Source organism: Triturus cristatus, chromosome 3_2 (assembly GCF_964204655.1).
Source record: "Triturus cristatus chromosome 3_2, aTriCri1.1, whole genome shotgun sequence".
NCBI lineage: Eukaryota > Metazoa > Chordata > Amphibia > Caudata > Salamandridae > Triturus > Triturus cristatus.
The window spans coordinates 917,739,315-917,759,645 of record NC_140584.1 but is presented as its reverse complement, the minus strand read 5'-3'; the positions used below and the strand labels follow the sequence as shown (position 1 = coordinate 917,759,645).

The 20,331-nt window shown below is 40.8% G+C and overlaps 6 non-coding genes across 6 annotated transcripts; all 6 read right to left on the bottom strand.

Moving 5' to 3' along the window:
• Positions 1-997: 997 nt before the first annotated feature.
• LOC146858518 (small nucleolar RNA U3) lies at positions 998-1,213 on the bottom strand. The gene has a single exon (XR_014980649.1). It is a non-coding gene; the product is annotated as a small nucleolar RNA U3 (small nucleolar RNA).
• Positions 1,214-4,373: 3,160 nt separating this feature from the next.
• Positions 4,374-4,589, bottom strand: LOC146858517 (small nucleolar RNA U3). The gene has a single exon (XR_014980552.1). It is a non-coding gene; the product is annotated as a small nucleolar RNA U3 (small nucleolar RNA).
• A 3,161-nt stretch (positions 4,590-7,750) lies between these two features.
• Positions 7,751-7,966, bottom strand: LOC146858516 (small nucleolar RNA U3). The gene has a single exon (XR_014980202.1). It is a non-coding gene; the product is annotated as a small nucleolar RNA U3 (small nucleolar RNA).
• Positions 7,967-11,127: 3,161 nt separating this feature from the next.
• On the bottom strand, positions 11,128-11,343 carry LOC146858515 (small nucleolar RNA U3). The gene has a single exon (XR_014980201.1). It is a non-coding gene; the product is annotated as a small nucleolar RNA U3 (small nucleolar RNA).
• A 3,161-nt stretch (positions 11,344-14,504) lies between these two features.
• LOC146858514 (small nucleolar RNA U3) lies at positions 14,505-14,720 on the bottom strand. The gene has a single exon (XR_014980173.1). It is a non-coding gene; the product is annotated as a small nucleolar RNA U3 (small nucleolar RNA).
• A 3,161-nt stretch (positions 14,721-17,881) lies between these two features.
• On the bottom strand, positions 17,882-18,097 carry LOC146858513 (small nucleolar RNA U3). Its single transcript, XR_014980616.1, has one exon. It is a non-coding gene; the product is annotated as a small nucleolar RNA U3 (small nucleolar RNA).
• Positions 18,098-20,331: the final 2,234 nt, after the last annotated feature.

Genomic DNA, 20,331 nt, shown 5'->3' with positions numbered 1-20,331 from the left:
GATATTCCGATTCTCTACATGAGGCTCTCAATCTTCCAGTGTTCTAAAATACCATAGGACAACGCTACAGGGGGCTACAATGGTCATTAAATAACCTCTGTTTGAGTTATAGACTCAAGTTAAAGCTGAGCTTCTATATCGAGGGGATAGAACATTTAATCAATGTGATACCCGAGGCAGAAAGTCTATACTGATATCACAACATTCCCGTCAATGAAGTAAGAATACTCTAACTTGAACCAGGAGAACCAAAAAAATGGCACTTGCTGGAGCAGGTGGCTCGTTCTGACCATTATTCGATCGTTGCAACTCCTCTGTCCCCCAATGGATCTTGCAAAATTCCAAAGTTCGAATGCATCAAGCCCTTGATGTACTAAGGGTTGCACAGGGGCTTGTTGGGAGCTGCAAGATTTTGTGCTGAGCACGCAAGCTTTTATAATGAAAAGTAAACAGACGCAGTCCCTTACTTCTGCTTTGCACCGCACGAATTCCTGTGAAAACTTTAACAAATACCAAAGGAGTAGTTTTTCATCCTTAGCAGTCTAAGATCCACCGCAGCCTTGTAAGTTGTAAGAAGCCAGGGTGTTACGCTTCCTCTTACTCTAAACGGCCTAACTAGCATTAGCAGGTTTCTTTAAACAGTCTATTCGAAAGAGTGATAAATCTTTTGAGTAGCAGTAGTTGCCTTGCAGAAGTCTAGGCTCTACAAATAGCTCATACGCACAGTCCATTTAAAATGTACTCTTTACTATCCATGTTCGAAAAACAAAGCTTTTTTTATAAATAACATACCAAATTATCAACTGATGGTGAGAGGTGCCTTTCAAAGAGAACCTCTTGCAAAAACCACAAGTCCAAGAAAGCTCAACAGCTTCTAATAAGTATTCATATACTCAACAGTTAAGTTACAAGAAACCAAAGAAATCAAAAAAGAAATGACAAACTAAAAAAGAAATTAGAAACTGATAGACTTTCTTACACCCAAAAATAAAATCTAACCACTCAGTTTGTGTTCTCTTTCTCCAATCCTCCTGAAAGGAACAGGAACGATCATCAATAGCAAACAGCAGCTACATGAATGCAACACTGTTCACTCACTTCACGCCCAAAAGAGAAAACTACAATTCTTCCTCGTGGTTAGCGAAGACCAGACACTTTCAAACACATTCCCTCAGTTAAAAACTATAGAAATGATCCCTGAAAGTATAGTCTTACCAAAATTCTTTATAGCTCACACAGACAGAAAGGGTGGAAACCCTTCCTACTTACAGTAAGACAAGGTTCGGCATCATCAACGGAAATAAAAACATATAAATATAAACATATTTTTTACTCCACAAGATAATATTCCACAGATGCACACGCATACGCCTTTATTTACAATAAAGCCTACTCAATAGATCCTGGTGAGACACTGCTTTATAAATTTGCATATTTTAAATCAGCAACCAATCAAATTCAGCCTGCCTGTTCCTGACCCAATGCTGTACCACAGGGAGAGTTGGAAAATTCTTCAAAAAACTGCAGGTTCCACAAAATCATACAGATGATTTTTAATCCGAATAGTTGGTCCAGATTAGCATCTGTCAAACAGCCAAAAGAGTGACACTGATCACTAGCGAGAAGGGACCTGCTAAGGTTGCAAGCGTGGAAACAAACGTTGTAGCATTCAAGCTACCTTTAAATTTTGAACAGTTGCACCACAGATCAAATGTACGGCAACATCTTTGATTAGTTTCCCCAAACAAACTAAGGGGCATATCAGCAACAACCGGCGATAATTATCGCTAAGCGCACTTAGCGCTAGGATAATTATCGCCGGCTAGCGTGGATTATTATCGCTGAGATAACATGCTATTAGCAACGCTAATCTCAAAAACGATAAAAATCCTAACGCTAACTGCCTAACGTGAGATTATCGCTGGAAACCCAGCGATAATGTCACCAAGTGTGGCGTTAGCTTGCTGATAGGGACTCACAAACTTAGCCATGATATCCACCTTACATAGGATACCATGGCTAAGTCAGTCCTGAAGCAGGCGTAAGGAAAGTAGCAATAACAGGGGTTATCGCTACTTTTCCTGCCGCTATGCTTCATAGCGTGGGCCTTGATGATAGGAGAAATGTCGCTTAGCGACATTTCTCCTGTCATGTCAGGTCAGGTACGCCCACTTTGCATCTCATTAGAGATGCAAAGCTGGGCGTTAGGAATCCCGACGCTAATGCAAGGTTTCACGCGTTAGCGTGACCTTGCTAATTAGGCGATCATTTTTTATCACCAGCTTGATGATATGCCCCTAACTGTTCCCCAGTTCACATGTAAGACTCTAAGCAGACGATGAACTTCGACGGGGGTCCAGACTTAGTGAAAAACCTCTTGCAGCACATACGGGAGATAACGGAACCTATCACTTTCAGAAGAGCCCTGAATGCCTGGCTATCTAAGAAAGCGTTCACATGAACAACTTGTACTACCACCCAGCTTGAATTCATGCAGCTTTTCAAAGCTAAAAGACCTTTAGGTGTCTCAGCACTACAGAAGTATCCAAAATATAGTTTATGTTTTGTGTACAGAAGACTTTTTACACTGGGAAGTGAATACTTGCCAGACACGTTTTGTATCTAATATTCATTAGAACAGGAATTGAACTTTTCAGTATATAATTCCGTTTTACAGCATATCCTCAAATGAAGAAAGGAACGGCCATCAACAGTAGACAGTTGTTTCAAAAATTAAACTCTGCCTGTGCCCTTCCTTTTTAGATCAGAACTTATCTGCAACACCTTTGGGCCACTTACAAATACTATTTCAATCTTGATTCTACATAACATATCAAGACAAAGAGTTTTATAACTCTATGCCAAGCTGTCCAAGGGTTACAGGAAGATATCACAAGAGCATTTTTTCTGCCACCTGGCTAAGCTCTCAGCAGATCAGTGATAGATAATTAAAACCTGACGCTGCAATCTATGCAGCTAACTAAAGTTTAATTCAGCATGATAGACTAAAGTTGAAGGCACTGGACAAACACAAGAAAGGGGACCAGGAAAATCGCCTCTTGGGGCAGGCTAAAAGGCTATCACAATATGGTCTCAACTTTGTAATTTTTACGTAAAAACAGACCATGGCTGGAAAAGCAGTCGGGCGATGCCCCAGACTCTTACAAAGCCAAGAAGAGGCAAAGGCTCTGGGTATTCACCTGGCCTGTCACCAAACTGTAAACTTCTACAATTTACGGCCTGGCACCAGCCCACCTACCTCGTTTCATAGGTGTCGCAGCATAGTGGATATCCAAAATGGTGGCATTTGGGGTTCTAACCATTACAGCTATAGAACTTTCAAGGCACAGGACTTATTTTACTATTTACAACCAGCTGATATTCCGATTCTCTACATGAGGCTCTCAATCTTCCAGTGTTCTAAAATACCATAGGACAACGCTACAGGGGGCTACAATGGTCATTAAATACCCTCTGTTTGAGTTATAGACTCAAGTTAAAGCTGAGCTTCTATATCGAGGGGATAGAACATTTAATCAATGTGATACCCGAGGCAGAAAGTCTATACTGATATCACAACATTCCAGTCAATGAAGTAAGAATACTCTAACTTGAACCAGGAGAACCAAAAAAATGGCACTTGCTGGAGCAGGTGGCTCGTTCTGACCATTATTCGATCGTTGCAACTCCTCTGTCCCCCAATGGATCTTGCAAAATTCCAAAGTTCGAATGCATCAAGCCCTTGATGTACTAAGGGTTGCACAGGGGCTTGTTGGGAGCTGCAAGATTTTGTGCTGAGCACGCAAGCTTTTATAATGAAAAGTAAACAGACGCAGTCCCTTACTTCTGCTTTGCACGGCACGAATTCCTGTGAAAACTTTAACAAATACCATAGGAGTAGTTTTTCATCCTTAGCAGTCTAAGATCCACCGCAGCCTTGTAAGTTGTAAGAAGCCAGGGTGTTACGCTTCCTCTTACTCTAAACGGCCTAACTAGCATTAGCAGGTTTCTTTAAACAGTCTATTCGAAAGAGTGATAAATCTTTTGAGTAGCAGTAGTTGCCTTGCAGAAGTCTAGGCTCTACAAATAGCTCATACGCAGTCCATTTAAAACGTACTCTTTACTATCCATGTTCGAAAAACAAAGCTTTTTTTTATAAATAACATACCAAATTATCAACTGATGGTGAGAGGTGCCTTTCAAAGAGAACCTCTTGCAAAAACCACAAGTCCAAGAAAGCTCAACAGCTTCTAATAAGTATTCATATACTCAACAGTTAAGTTACAAGAAACCAAAGAAATCAAAAAAGAAACGACAAACTAAACAAGAAATTAGAAACTGAAAGACTTTCTTACACCCAAAAATAAAAGCTAACCACTCAGTTTGTGTTCTCTTTCTCCAATCCTCCTGAAAGGAACAGGAACGATCATCAATAGCAAACAGCAGCTACATGAATGCAACACTGTTCACTCACTTCACGCCCAAAAGAGAAAACTACAATTCTTCCTCGTGGTTAGCGAAGACCAGACACTTTCAAACACATTTCCTCAGTTAAAAACTATAGAAATGATCCCTGAAAGTATAGTCTTAACAAAATTCTTTATAGCTCACACAGACAGAAAGGGTGGAAACCCTTCCTACTTACAGTAAGACAAGGTTCGGCATCATCAACGGAAATAAAAACATATAAATATAAACATATTTTTTACTCCACAAGATAATATTCCACAGATGCACATGCATACGCCTTTATTTACATTAAAGCCTACTCAATAGATCCTGGTGAGACACTGCTTTATAAATTTGCATATTTTAAATCAGCAACCAATCAAATTCAGCCTGCCTGTTCCTGACCCAATGCTGTACCACAGGGAGAGTTGGAAAATTCTTCAAAAAACTGCAGGTTCCACAAGATCATACAGATGATTTTTAATCCGAATAGTTGGTCCAGATTAGCATCTGTCAAACAGCCAAAAGAGTGACACTGATCACTAGCGAGAAGGGACCTGCTAAGGTTGCAAGCGTGGAAACAAACGTTGTAGCATTCAAGCTACCTTTAAATTTTGAACAGTTGCACCACAGATCAAATGTACGGCAACATCTTTGATTAGTTTCCCCAAACAAACTAAGGGGCATATCAGCAACAACCGGCGATAATTATCGCTAAGCGCACTTAGCGCTAGGATAATTATCGCCGGCTAGCGTGGATTATTATCGCTGAGATAACGTGCTATTAGCAACGCTTATCTCAAAAACGATAAAAATCCTAACGCTAACTGCCTAACGTGAGATTATCGCTGGAAACCCAGCGATAATGTCACGAAGTGTGGCGTTAGCTTGCTGATAGGGACTCACAAACTTAGCCATGATATCCACCTTACATAGGATACCATGGCTAAGTCAGTCCTGAAGCAGGCGTAAGGAAAGTAGCAAAACCAGGGGTTATCGCTACTTTTCCTGCCGCTATGCTTCATAGCGTGGGCCTTGATGATAGGAGAAATGTCGCTTAGCGACATTTCTCCTGTCATGTCAGGTCAGGTACGCCCACTTTGCATCTCATTAGAGATGCAAAGCTGGGCGTTAGGAATCCCGACGCTAATGCAAGGTTTCACGCGTTAGCGTGACCTTGCTAATTAGGCGATCATTTTTTATCACCAGCTTGATGATATGCCCCTAACTGTTCCCCAGTTCACATGTAAGACTCTAAGCAGACGATGAACTTCGACGGGGGTCCAGACTTAGTGAAAAACCTCTTGCAGCACATACGGGAGATAACGGAACCTATCACTTTCAGAAGAGCCCTGAATGCCTGGCTATCTAAGAAAGCGTTCACATGAACAACTTGTACTACCACCCAGCTTGAATTCATGCAGCTTTTCAAAGCTAAAAGACCTTTAGGTGTCTCAGCACTACAGAAGTATCCAAAATATAGTTTATGTTTTGTGTACAGAAGACTTTTTACACTGGGAAGTGAATACTTGCCAGAAACGTTTTGTATCTAATATTTATTAGAACAGGAATTGAACTTTTCAGTATATAATTCCGTTTTACAGCATATCCTCAAATGAAGAAAGGAACGGCCATCAACAGTAGACAGTTGTTTCAAAAATTAAACTCTGCCTGTGCCCTTCCTTTTTAGATCAGAACTTATCTGCAACACCTTTGGGCCACTTACAAATACTATTTCAATCTTGATTCTACATAACATATCAAGACAAAGAGTTTTATAACTCTATGCCAAGCTGTCCAAGGGTTACAGGAAGATATCACAAGAGCATTTTTTCTGCCACCTGGCTAAGCTCTCAGCAGATCAGTGATAGATAATTAAAACCTGACGCTGCAATCTATGCAGCTAACTAAAGTTTAATTCAGCATGATAGACTAAAGTTGAAGGCACTGGACAAACACAAGAAAGGGGACCAGGAAAATCGCCTCTTGGGGCAGGCTAAAAGGCTATCACAATATGGTCTCAACTTTGTAATTTTTACGTAAAAACAGACCATGGCTGGAAAAGCAGTCGGGCGATGCCCCAGACTCTTACAAAGCCAAGAAGAGGCAAAGGCTCTGGGTATTCACCTGGCCTGTCACCAAACTGTAAACTTCTACAATTTACGGCCTGGCGCCAGCCCACCTACCTCGTTTCATAGGTGTCGCAGCATAGTGGATATCCAAAATGGTGGCATTTGGGGTTCTAACCATTACAGCTATAGAACTTTCAAGGCACAGGGCTTATTTTACTATTTACAACCAGCTGATATTCCGATTCTCTACATGAGGCTCTCAATCTTCCAGTGTTCTAAAATACCATAGGACAACGCTACAGGGGGCTACAATGGTCATTAAATACCCTCTGTTTGAGTTATAGACTCAAGTTAAAGCTGAGCTTCTATATCGAGGGGATAGAACATTTAAACAATGTGATACCCGAGGCAGAAAGTCTATAATGATATCACAACATTCCAGTCAATGAAGTAAGAATACTCTAACTTGAACCAGGAGAACCAAAAAAATGGCACTTGCTGGAGCAGGTGGCTCGTTCTGACCATTATTCGATCGTTGCAACTCCTCTGTCCCCCAATGGATCTTGCAAAATTCCAAAGTTCGAATGCATCAAGCCCTTGATGTACTAAGGGTTGCACAGGGGCTTGTTGGGAGCTGCAAGATTTTGTGCTGAGCACGCAAGCTTTTATAATGAAAAGTAAACAGACGCAGTCCCTTACTTCTGCTTTGCACGGCACGAATTCCTGTGAAAACTTTAACAAATACCATAGGAGTAGTTTTTCATCCTTAGCAGTCTAAGATCCACCGCAGCCTTGTAAGTTGTAAGAAGCCAGGGTGTTACGCTTCCTCTTACTCTAAACGGCCTAACTAGCATTAGCAGGTTTCTTTAAACAGTCTATTCGAAAGAGTGATACATCTTTTGAGTAGCAGTAGTTGCCTTGCAGAAGTCTAGGCTCTACAAATAGCTCATACGCACAGTCCATTTAAAACGTACTCTTTACTATCCATGTTCGAAAAACAAAGCTTTTTTTATAAATAACATACCAAATTATCAACTGATGGTGAGAGGTGCCTTTCAAAGAGAACCTCTTGCAAAAACCACAAGTCCAAGAAAGCTCAACAGCTTCTAATAAGTATTCATATACTCAACAGTTAAGTTACAAGAAACCAAAGAAATCAAAAAAGAAATGACAAACTAAACAAGAAATTAGAAACTGATAGACTTTCTTACACCCAAAAATAAAAGCTAACCACTCAGTTTGTGTTCTCTTTCTCCAATCCTCCTGAAAGGAACAAGAACGATCATCAATAGCAAACAGCAGCTACATGAATGCAACACTGTTCACTCACTTCACGCCCAAAAGAAAAAACTACAATTCTTCCTCGTGGTTAGCGAAGACCAGACACTTTCAAACACATTTCCTCAGTTAAAAACTATAGAAATGATCCCTGAAAGTATAGTCATAACAAAATTCCTTATAGCTCACACAGACAGAAAGGGTGGAAACCCTTCCTACTTACAGTAAGACAAGGTTCGGCATCATCAACGGAAATAAAAACATATAAATATAAACATATTTTTTACTCCACAAGATAATATTCCACAGATGCACATGCATACGCCTTTATTTACATTAAAGCCTACTCAATAGATTCTGGTGAGACACTGCTTTATAAATTTGCATATTTTAAATCAGCAACCAATCAAATTCAGCCTGCCTGTTCCTGACCCAATGCTGTACCACAGGGAGAGTTGGAAAATTCTTCAAAAAACTGCAGGTTCCACAAGATCATACAGATGATTTTTAATCAGAATAGTTGGTCCAGATTAGCATCTGTCAAACAGCCAAAAGAGTGACACTGATCACTAGCGAGAAGGGACCTGCTAAGGTTGCAAGCGTGGAAACAAACGTTGTAGCATTCAAGCTACCTTTAAATTTTGAACAGTTGCACCACAGATCAAATGTACGGCAACATCTTTGATTAGTTTCCCCAAACAAACTAAGGGGCATATCAGCAACAACCGGCGATAATTATCGCTAAGCGTACTTTGCGCTAGGATAATTATCGCCGGCTAGCGTGGATTATTATCGCTGAGATAACGTGCTATTAGCAACGCTTATCTCAAAAACGATAAAAATCCTAACGCTAACTGCCTAACGTGAGATTATCGCTGGAAACCCAGCGATAATGTCACGAAGTGTGGCGTTAGCTTGCTGATAGGGACTCACAAACTTAGCCATGATATCCACCTTACATAGGATACCATGGCTAAGTCAGTCCTGAAGCAGGCGTAAGGAAAGTAGCAATAACAGGGGTTATCGCTACTTTTCCTGCCGCTATGCTTCATAGCGTGGGCCTTGATGATAGGAGAAATGACGCTTAGCGACATTTCTCCTGTCATGTCAGGTCAGGTACGCCCACTTTGCATCTCATTAGAGATGCAAAGCTGGGCGTTAGGAATCCCGACGCTAATGCAAGGTTTCACGCGTTAGCGTGACCTTGCTAATTAGGCGATCATTTTTTATCACCAGCTTGATGATATGCCCCTAACTGTTCCCCAGTTCACATGTAAGACTCTAAGCAGACGATGAACTTCGACAGGGGTCCAGACTTAGTGAAAAACCTCTTGCAGCACATACGGGAGATAACGGAACCTATCACTTTCAGAAGAGCCCTGAATGCCTGGCTATCTAAGAAAGCGTTCACATGAACAACTTGTACTACCACCCAGCTTGAATTCATGCAGCTTTTCAAAGCTAAAAGACCTTTAGGTGTCTCAGCACTACAGAAGTATCCAAAATATAGTTTATGTTTTGTGTACAGAAGACTTTTTACACTGGGAAGTGAATACTTGCCAGAAACGTTTTGTATCTAATATTCATTAGAACAGGAATTGAAATTTTCAGTATATAATTCCGTTTTACAGCATATCCTCAAATGAAGAAAGGAACGGCCATCAACAGTAGACAGTTGTTTCAAAAATTAAACTCTGCCTGTGCCCTTCCTTTTTAGATCAGAACTTATCTGCAACACCTTTGGGCCACTTACAAATACTATTTCAATCTTGATTCTACATAACATATCAAGACAAAGAGTTTTATAACTCTATGCCCAGCTGTCCCAGGGTTACAGGAAGATATCACAAGAGCATTTTTTCTGCCACCTGGCTAAGCTCTCAGCAGATCAGTGATAGATAATTAAAACCTGACGCTGCAATCTATGCAGCTAACTAAAGTTTAATTCAGCATGATAGACTAAAGTTGAAGGCACTGGACAAACACAAGAAAGGGGACCAGGAAAATCGCCTCTTGGGGCAGGCTAAAAGGCTATCACAATATGGTCTCAACTTTGTAATTTTTACGTAAAAACAGACCATGGCTGGAAAAGCAGTCGGGCGATGCCCCAGACTCTTACAAAGCCAAGAAGAGGCAAAGGCTCTGGGTATTCACCTGGCCTGTCACCAAACTGTAAACTTCTACAATTTACGGCCTGGCGCCAGCCCACCTACCTCGTTTCATAGGTGTCGCAGCATAGTGGATATCCAAAATGGTGGCATTTGGGGTTCTAACCATTACAGCTATAGAACTTTCAAGGCACAGGGCTTATTTTACTATTTACAACCAGCTGATATTCCGATTCTCTACATTAGGCTCTCAATCTTCCAGTGTTCTAAAATACCATAGGACAACGCTACAGGGGGCTACAATGGTCATTAAATACCCTCTGTTTGAGTTATAGACTCAAGTTAAAGCTGAGCTTCTATATCGAGGGGATAGAACATTTAAACAATGTGATACCCGAGGCAGAAAGTCTATAATGATATCACAACATTCCAGTCAATGAAGTAAGAATACTCTAACTTGAACCAGGAGAACCAAAAAAATGGCACTTGCTGGAGCAGGTGGCTCGTTCTGACCATTATTCGATCGTTGCAACTCCTCTGTCCCCCAATGGATCTTGCAAAATTCCAAAGTTCGAATGCATCAAGCCCTTGATGTACTAAGGGTTGCACAGGGGCTTGTTGGGAGCTGCAAGATTTTGTGCTGAGCACGCAAGCTTTTATAATGAAAAGTAAACAGACGCAGTCCCTTACTTCTGCTTTGCACGGCACGAATTCCTGTGAAAACTTTAACAAATACCATAGGAGTAGTTTTTCATCCTTAGCAGTCTAAGATCCACCGCAGCCTTGTAAGTTGTAAGAAGCCAGGGTGTTACGCTTCCTCTTACTCTAAACGGCCTAACTAGCATTAGCAGGTTTCTTTTAACTGTCTATTCGAAAGAGTGATAAATCTTTTGAGTAGCAGTAGTTGCCTTGCAGAAGTCTAGGCTCTACAAATAGCTCATACGCACAGTCCATTTAAAATGTACTCTTTACTATCCATGTTCGAAAAACAAAGCTTTTTTTATAAATAACATACCAAATTATCAACTGATGGTGAGAGGTGCCTTTCAAAGAGAACCTCTTGCAAAAACCACAAGTCCAAGAAAGCTCAACAGCTTCTAATAAGTATTCATATACTCAACACTTAAGTTACAAGAAACCAAAGAAATCAAAAAAGAAATGACAAACTAAACAAGAAATTAGAAACTGATAGACTTTCTTACACCCAAAAATAAAAGCTAACCACTCAGTTTGTGTTCTCTTTCTCCAATCCTCCTGAAAGGAACAAGAACGATCATCAATAGCAAACAGCAGCTACATGAATGCAACACTGTTCACTCACTTCACGCCCAAAAGAAAAAACTACAATTCTTCCTCGTGGTTAGCGAAGACCAGACACTTTCAAACACATTTCCTCAGTTAAAAACTATAGAAATGATCCCTGAAAGTATAGTCATAACAAAATTCCTTATAGCTCACACAGACAGAAAGGGTGGAAACCCTTCCTACTTACAGTAAGACAAGGTTCGGCATCATCAACGGAAATAAAAACATATAAATATAAACATATTTTTTACTCCACAAGATAATATTCCACAGATGCACATGCATACGCCTTTATTTACATTAAAGCCTACTCAATAGATTCTGGTGAGACACTGCTTTATAAATTTGCATATTTTAAATCAGCAACCAATCAAATTCAGCCTGCCTGTTCCTGACCCAATGCTGTACCACAGGGAGAGTTGGAAAATTCTTCAAAAAACTGCAGGTTCCACAAGATCATACAGATGATTTTTAATCCGAATAGTTGGTCCAGATTAGCATCTGTCAAACAGCCAAAAGAGTGACACTGATCACTAGCGAGAAGGGACCTGCTAAGGTTGCAAGCGTGGAAACAAACGTTGTAGCATTCAAGCTACCTTTAAATTTTGAACAGTTGCACCACAGATCAAATGTACGGCAACATCTTTGATTAGTTTCCCCAAACAAACTAAGGGGCATATCAGCAACAACCGGCGATAATTATCGCTAAGCGTACTTTGCGCTAGGATAATTATCGCCGGCTAGCGTGGATTATTATCGCTGAGATAACGTGCTATTAGCAACGCTTATCTCAAAAACGATAAAAATCCTAACGCTAACTGCCTAACGTGAGATTATCGCTGGAAACCCAGCGATAATGTCACGAAGTGTGGCGTTAGCTTGCTGATAGGGACTCACAAACTTAGCCATGATATCCACCTTACATAGGATACCATGGCTAAGTCAGTCCTGAAGCAGGCGTAAGGAAAGTAGCAATAACAGGGGTTATCGCTACTTTTCCTGCCGCTATGCTTCATAGCGTGGGCCTTGATGATAGGAGAAATGACGCTTAGCGACATTTCTCCTGTCATGTCAGGTCAGGTACGCCCACTTTGCATCTCATTAGAGATGCAAAGCTGGGCGTTAGGAATCCCGACGCTAATGCAAGGTTTCACGCGTTAGCGTGACCTTGCTAATTAGGCGATCATTTTTTATCACCAGCTTGATGATATGCCCCTAACTGTTCCCCAGTTCACATGTAAGACTCTAAGCAGACGATGAACTTCGACGGGGGTCCAGACTTAGTGAAAAACCTCTTGCAGCACATACGGGAGATAACGGAACCTATCACTTTCAGAAGAGCCCTGAATGCCTGGCTATCTAAGAAAGCGTTCACATGAACAACTTGTACTACCACCCAGCTTGAATTCATGCAGCTTTTCAAAGCTAAAAGACCTTTAGGTGTCTCAGCACTACAGAAGTATCCAAAATATAGTTTATGTTTTGTGTACAGAAGACTTTTTACACTGGGAAGTGAATACTTGCCAGAAACGTTTTGTATCTAATATTCATTAGAACAGGAATTGAAATTTTCAGTATATAATTCCGTTTTACAGCATATCCTCAAATGAAGAAAGGAACGGCCATCAACAGTAGACAGTTGTTTCAAAAATTAAACTCTGCCTGTGCCCTTCCTTTTTAGATCAGAACTTATCTGCAACACCTTTGGGCCACTTACAAATACTATTTCAATCTTGATTCTACATAACATATCAAGACAAAGAGTTTTATAACTCTATGCCAAGCTGTCCCAGGGTTACAGGAAGATATCACAAGAGCATTTTTTCTGCCACCTGGCTAAGCTCTCAGCAGATCAGTGATAGATAATTAAAACCTGACGCTGCAATCTATGCAGCTAACTAAAGTTTAATTCAGCATGATAGACTAAAGTTGAAGGCACTGGACAAACACAAGAAAGGGGACCAGGAAAATCGCCTCTTGGGGCAGGCTAAAAGGCTATCACAATATGGTCTCAACTTTGTAATTTTTACGTAAAAACAGACCATGGCTGGAAAAGCAGTCGGGCGATGCCCCAGACTCTTACAAAGCCAAGAAGAGGCAAAGGCTCTGGGTATTCACCTGGCCTGTCACCAAACTGTAAACTTCTACAATTTACGGCCTGGCGCCAGCCCACCTACCTCGTTTCATAGGTGTCGCAGCATAGTGGATATCCAAAATGGTGGCATTTGGGGTTCTAACCATTACAGCTATAGAACTTTCAAGGCACAGGGCTTATTTTACTATTTACAACCAGCTGATATTCCGATTCTCTACATGAGGCTCTCAATCTTCCAGTGTTCTAAAATACCATAGGACAACGCTACAGGGGGCTACAATGGTCATTAAATACCCTCTGTTTGAGTTATAGACTCAAGTTAAAGCTGAGCTTCTATATCGAGGGGATAGAACATTTAAACAATGTGATACCCGAGGCAGAAAGTCTATAATGATATCACAACATTCCAGTCAATGAAGTAAGAATACTCTAACTTGAACCAGGAGAACCAAAAAAATGGCACTTGCTGGAGCAGGTGGCTCGTTCTGACCATTATTCGATCGTTGCAACTCCTCTGTCCCCCAATGGATCTTGCAAAATTCCAAAGTTCGAATGCATCAAGCCCTTGATGTACTAAGGGTTGCACAGGGGCTTGTTGGGAGCTGCAAGATTTTGTGCTGAGCACGCAAGCTTTTATAATGAAAAGTAAACAGACGCAGTCCCTTACTTCTGCTTTGCACGGCACGAATTCCTGTGAAAACTTTAACAAATACCATAGGAGTAGTTTTTCATCCTTAGCAGTCTAAGATCCACCGCAGCCTTGTAAGTTGTAAGAAGCCAGGGTGTTACGCTTCCTCTTACTCTAAACGGCCTAACTAGCATTAGCAGGTTTCTTTTAACTGTCTATTCGAAAGAGTGATAAATCTTTTGAGTAGCAGTAGTTGCCTTGCAGAAGTCTAGGCTCTACAAATAGCTCATACGCACAGTCCATTTAAAATGTACTCTTTACTATCCATGTTCGAAAAACAAAGCTTTTTTTATAAATAACATACCAAATTATCAACTGATGGTGAGAGGTGCCTTTCAAAGAGAACCTCTTGCAAAAACCACAAGTCCAAGAAAGCTCAACAGCTTCTAATAAGTATTCATATACTCAACAGTTAAGTTACAAAAAACCAAAGAAATCAAAAAAGAAATGACAAACTAAACAAGAAATTAGAAACTGATAGACTTTCTTACACCCAAAAATAAAATTTAACCACTCAGTTTGTGTTCTCTTTCTCCAATCCTCCTGAAAGGAACAGGAACGATCATCAATAGCAAATAGCAGCTACATGAATGCAACACTGTTCACTCACTTCACGCCCAAAAGAGAAAACTACAATTCTTCCTCGTGGTTAGCGAAGACCAGACACTTTCAAACACATTTCCTCAGTTAAAAACTATAGAAATGATCCCTGAAAGTATAGTCTTAACAAAATTCTTTATAGCTCACACAGACAGAAAGGGTGGAAACCCTTCCTACTTACAGTAAGACAAGGTTCGGCATCATCAACGGAAATAAAAACATATAAATATAAACATATTTTTTACTCCACAAGATAATATTCCACAGATGCACACGCATACGCCTTCATTTACATTAAAGCCTACTCAATAGATCCTGGTGAGACACTGCTTTATAAATTTGCATATTTTAAATCAGCAACCAATCAAATTCAGCCTGCCTGTTCCTGACCCAATGCTGTACCACAGGGAGAGTTGGAAAATTCTTCAAAAAACTGCAGGTTCCACAAGATCATACAGATGATTTTTAATCCGAATAGTTGGTCCAGATTAGCATCTGTCAAACAGCCAAAAGAGTGACACTGGTCACTAGCGAGAAGGGACCTGCTAAGGTTGCAAGCGTGGAAACAAACGTTGTAGCATTCAAGCTACCTTTAAATTTTGAACAGTTGCACCACAGATCAAATGTACGGCAACATCTTTGATTAGTTTCCCCAAACAAACTAAGGGGCATATCAGCAACAACCGGCGATAATTATCGCTAAGCGCACTTAGCGCTAGGATAATTATCGCCGGCTAGCGTGGATTATTATCGCTGAGATAACGTGCTATTAGCAACGCTTATCTCAAAAACGATAAAAATCCTAACGCTAACTGCCTAACGTGAGAGTATCGCTGGAAACCCAGCGAAAATGTCACGAAGTGTGGCGTTAGCTTGCTGATAGGGACTCACAATCTTAGCCATGATATCCACCTTACATAGGATACCATGGCTAAGTCAGTCCTGAAGCAGGCGTAAGGAAAGTAGCAATAACAGGGGTTATCGCTACTTTTCCTTCCGCTATGCTTCATAGCGTGGGCCTTGATGATAGGAGAAATGTCGCTTAGCGACATTTCTCCTGTCATGTCAGGTCAGGTACGCCCACTTTGCATCTCATTAGAGATGCAAAGCTGGGCGTTAGGAATCCCGACGCTAATGCAAGGTTTCACGCGTTAGCGTGACCTTGCTAATTAGGCGATCATTTTTTATCACCAGCTTGATGATATGCCCCTAACTGTTCCCCAGTTCACATGTAAGACTCTAAGCAGACGATGAACTTCGACGGGGGTCCAGACTTAGTGAAAAACCTCTTGCAGCACATACGGGAGATAACGGAACCTATCACTTTCAGAAGAGCCCTGAATGCCTGGCTATCTAAGAAAGCGTTCACATGAACAACTTGTACTACCACCCAGCTTGAATTCATGCAGCTTTTCAAAGCTAAAAGACCTTTAGGTGTCTCAGCACTACAGAAGTATCCAAAATATAGTTTATGTTTTGTGTACAGAAGACTTTTTACACTGGGAAGTGAATACTTGCCAGAAACGTTTTGTATCTAATATTTATTAGAACAGGAATTGAAATTTTCAGTATATAATTCCGTTTTACAGCATATCCTCAAATGAAGAAAGGAACGGCCATCAACAGTAGACAGTTGTTTCAAAAATTAAACTCTGCCTGTGCCCTTCCTTTTTAGATCAGAACTTATCTGCAACACCTTTGGGCCACTTACAAATACTATTTCAATCTTGATTCTACATAACATATCAAGACAAAGAGTTTTATAACTCTATGCCAAGCTGTCCAAGGGTTACAGGAAGATATCACAAGAGCATTTTTTCTGCCACCTGGCTAAGCTCTCAGCAGATCAGTGATAGATAATTAAAACCTGACGCTGCAATCTATGCAGCTAACTAAAGTTTAATTCAGCATGATAGACTAAAGTTGAAGGCACTGGACAAACACAAGAAAGGGGACCAGGAAAATCGCCTCTTGGGGCAGGCTAAAAGGCTATCACAATATGGTCTCAACTTTGTAATTTTTACGTAAAAACAGACCATGGCTGGAAAAGCAGTCGGGCGATGCCCCAGACTCTTACAAAGCCAAGAAGAGGCAAAGGCTCTGGGTATTCACCTGGCCTGTCACCAAACTGTAAACTTCTACAATTTACGGCCTGGCGCCAGCCCACCTACCTCGTTTCATAGGTGTCGCAGCATAGTGGATATCCAAAATGGTGGCATTTGGGGTTCTAACCATTACAGCTATAGAACTTTCAAGGCACAGGGCTTATTTTACTATTTACAACCAGCTGATATTCCGATTCTCTACATGAGGCTCTCAATCTTCCAGTGTTCTAAAATACCATAGGACAACGCTACAGGGGGCTACAATGGTCATTAAATACCCTCTGTTTGAGTTATAGACTCAAGTTAAAGCTGAGCTTCTATATCGAGGGGATAGAACATTTAAACAATGTGATACCCGAGGCAGAAAGTCTATAATGATATCACAACATTCCAGTCAATGAAGTAAGAATACTCTAACTTGAACCAGGAGAACCAAAAAAATGGCACTTGCTGGAGCAGGTGGCTCGTTCTGACCATTATTCGATCGTTGCAACTCCTCTGTCCCCCAATGGATCTTGCAAAATTCCAAAGTTCGAATGCATCAAGCCCTTGATGTACTAAGGGTTGCACAGGGGCTTGTTGGGAGCTGCAAGATTTTGTGCTGAGCATGCAAGCTTTTATAATGAAAAGTAAACAGACGCAGTCCCTTACTTCTGCTTTGCACGGCACGAATTCCTGTGAAAACTTTAACAAATACCATAGGAGTAGTTTTTCATCCTTAGCAGTCTAAGATCCACCGCAGCCTTGTAAGTTGTAAGAAGCCAGGGTGTTACGCTTCCTCTTACTCTAAACGGCCTAACTAGCATTAGCAGGTTTCTTTAAACAGTCTATTCGAAAGAGTGATAAATCGTTTGAGTAGCAGTAGTTGCCTTGCAGAAGTCTAGGCTCTACAAATAGCTCATACGCACAATCCATTTAAAACGTACTCTTTACTATCCATGTTCGAAAAACAAAGCTTTTTTTATAAATAACATACCAAATTATCAACTGATGGTGAGAGGTGCTTTTCAAAGAGAGCCTCTTGCAAAAACCACAAGTCCAAGAAAGCTCAACAGCTTCTAATAAGTATTCATATACTCAACAGTTAAGTTACAAGAAACCAAAGAAATCAAAAAAGAAATGACAAACTAAACAAGAAATTAGAAACTGATAGACTTTCGTACACCCAAAAATAAAAGCTAACCACTCAGTTTGTGTTCTCTTTCTCCAATCCTCCTGAAAGGAACAGGAACGATCATCAATAGCAAACAGCAGCTACATGAATGCAACACTGTTCACTCACTTCACGCCCAAAAGAGAAAACTACAATTCTTCCTCGTGGTTAGCGAAGACCAGACACTTTCAAACACATTTCCTCAGTTAAACACTATAGAAATGATCCCTGAAAGTATAGTCTTAACAAAATTCTTTATAGCTCACACAGACAGAAAGGGTGGAAACCCTTCCTACTTACAGTAAGACAAGGTTCGGCATCATCAACGGAAATAAAAACATATAAATATAAACATATTTTTTACTCCACAAGATAATATTCCACAGATGCACATGCATACGCCTTTATTTACATTAAAGCCTACTCAATAGATCCTGGTGAGACACTGCTTTATAAATTTGCATATTTTAAATCAGCAACCAATCAAATTCAGCCTGCCTGTTCCTGACCCAATGCTGTACCACAGGGAGAGTTGGAAAATTTCTTCAAAAAACTGCAGGTTCCACAAGATCATACAGATGATTTTTAATCCGAATAGTTGGTCCAGATTAGCATCTGTCAAACAGCCAAAAGAGTGACACTGATCACTAGCGAGAAGGGACCTGCTAAGGTTGCAAGCGTGGAAACAAACGTTGTAGCATTCAAGCTACCTTTAAATTTTGAACAGTTGCACCACAGATCAAATGTACGGCAACATCTTTGATTAGTTTCCCCAAACAAACTAAGGGGCATATCAGCAACAACCGGCGATAATTATCGCTAAGCGCACTTAGCGCTAGGATAATTATCGCCGGCTAGCGTGGATTATTATCGCTGAGATAACGTGGTATTAGCAACGCTTATCTCAAAAACGATAAAAATCCTAACGCTAACTGCCTAACGTGAGATTATCGCTGGAAACCCAGCGATAATGTCACGAAGTGTGGCGTTAGCTTGCTGATAGGGACTCACAAACTTAGCCATGATATCCACCTTACATAGGATACCATGGCTAAGTCAGTCCTGAAGCAGGCGTAAGGAAAGTAGCAATAACAGGGGTTATCGCTACTTTTCCTGCCGCTATGCTTCATAGCGTGGGCCTTGATGATATGAGAAATGTCGCTTAGCGACATTTCTCCTGTCATGTCAGGTCAGGTACGCCCACTTTGCATCTCATTAGAGATGCAAAGCTGGGCGTTAGGAATCCCGACGCTAATGCAAGGTTTCACGCGTTAGCGTGACCTTGCTAATTAGGCGATCATTTTTTATCACCAGCTTGATGATATGCCCCTAACTGTTCCCCAGTTCACATGTAAGACTCTAAGCAGACGATGAACTTCGACGGGGGTCCAGACTTAGTGAAAAACCTCTTGCAGCACATACGGGAGATAACGGAACCTATCACTTTCAGAAGAGCCCTGAATGCCTGGCTATCTAAGAAAGCGTTCACATGAACAACTTGTACTACCACCCAGCTTGAATTCATGCAGCTTTTCAAAGCTAAAAGACCTTTAGGTGTCTCAGCACTACAGAAGTATCCAAAATATAGTTTATGTTTTGTGTACAGAAGACTTTTTACACTGGGAAGTGAATACTTGCCAGAAACGTTTTGTATCTAATATTTATTAGAACAGGAATTGAACTTTTCAGTATATAATTCCGTTTTACAGCATATCCTCAAATGAAGAAAGGAACGGCCATCAACAGTAGACAGTTGTTTCAAAAATTAAACTCTGCCTGTGCCGTTCCTTTTTAGATCAGAACTTATCTGCAACACCTTTGGGCCACTTACAAATACTATTTCAATCTTGATTCTACATAACATATCAAGACAAAGAGTTTTATAACTCTATGCCAAGCTGTCCAAGGGTTACAGGAAGATATCACAAGAGCATTTTTTCTGCCACCTCGCTAAGCTCTCAGCAGATCAGTGATAGATAATTAAAACCTGACGCTGCAATCTATGCAGCTAACTAAAGTTTAATTCAGCATGATAGACTAAAGTTGAAGGCACTGGACAAACACAAGAAAGGGGACCAGGAAAATCGCCTCTTGGGGCAGGCTAAAAGGCTATCACAATATGGTCTCAACATTGTAATTTTTACGTAAAAACAGACCATGGCTGGAAAAACAGTCGGGCGATGCCCCAGACTCTTACAAAGCCAAGAAGAGGCAAAGGCTCTGGGTATTCACCTGGCCTGTCACCAAACTGTAAACTTCTACAATTTACGGGCTGGCGCCAGCCCACCTACCTCGTTTCATAGGTGTCGCAGCATAGTGGATATCCAAAATGGTGGCATTTGGGGTTCTAGCCATTACAGCTATAGAACTTTCAAGGCACAGGGCTTATTTTACTATTTACAACCAGCTGATATTCCGATTCTCTACATGAGGCTCTCAATCTTCCAGTGTTCTAAAATACCATAGGACAACGCTACA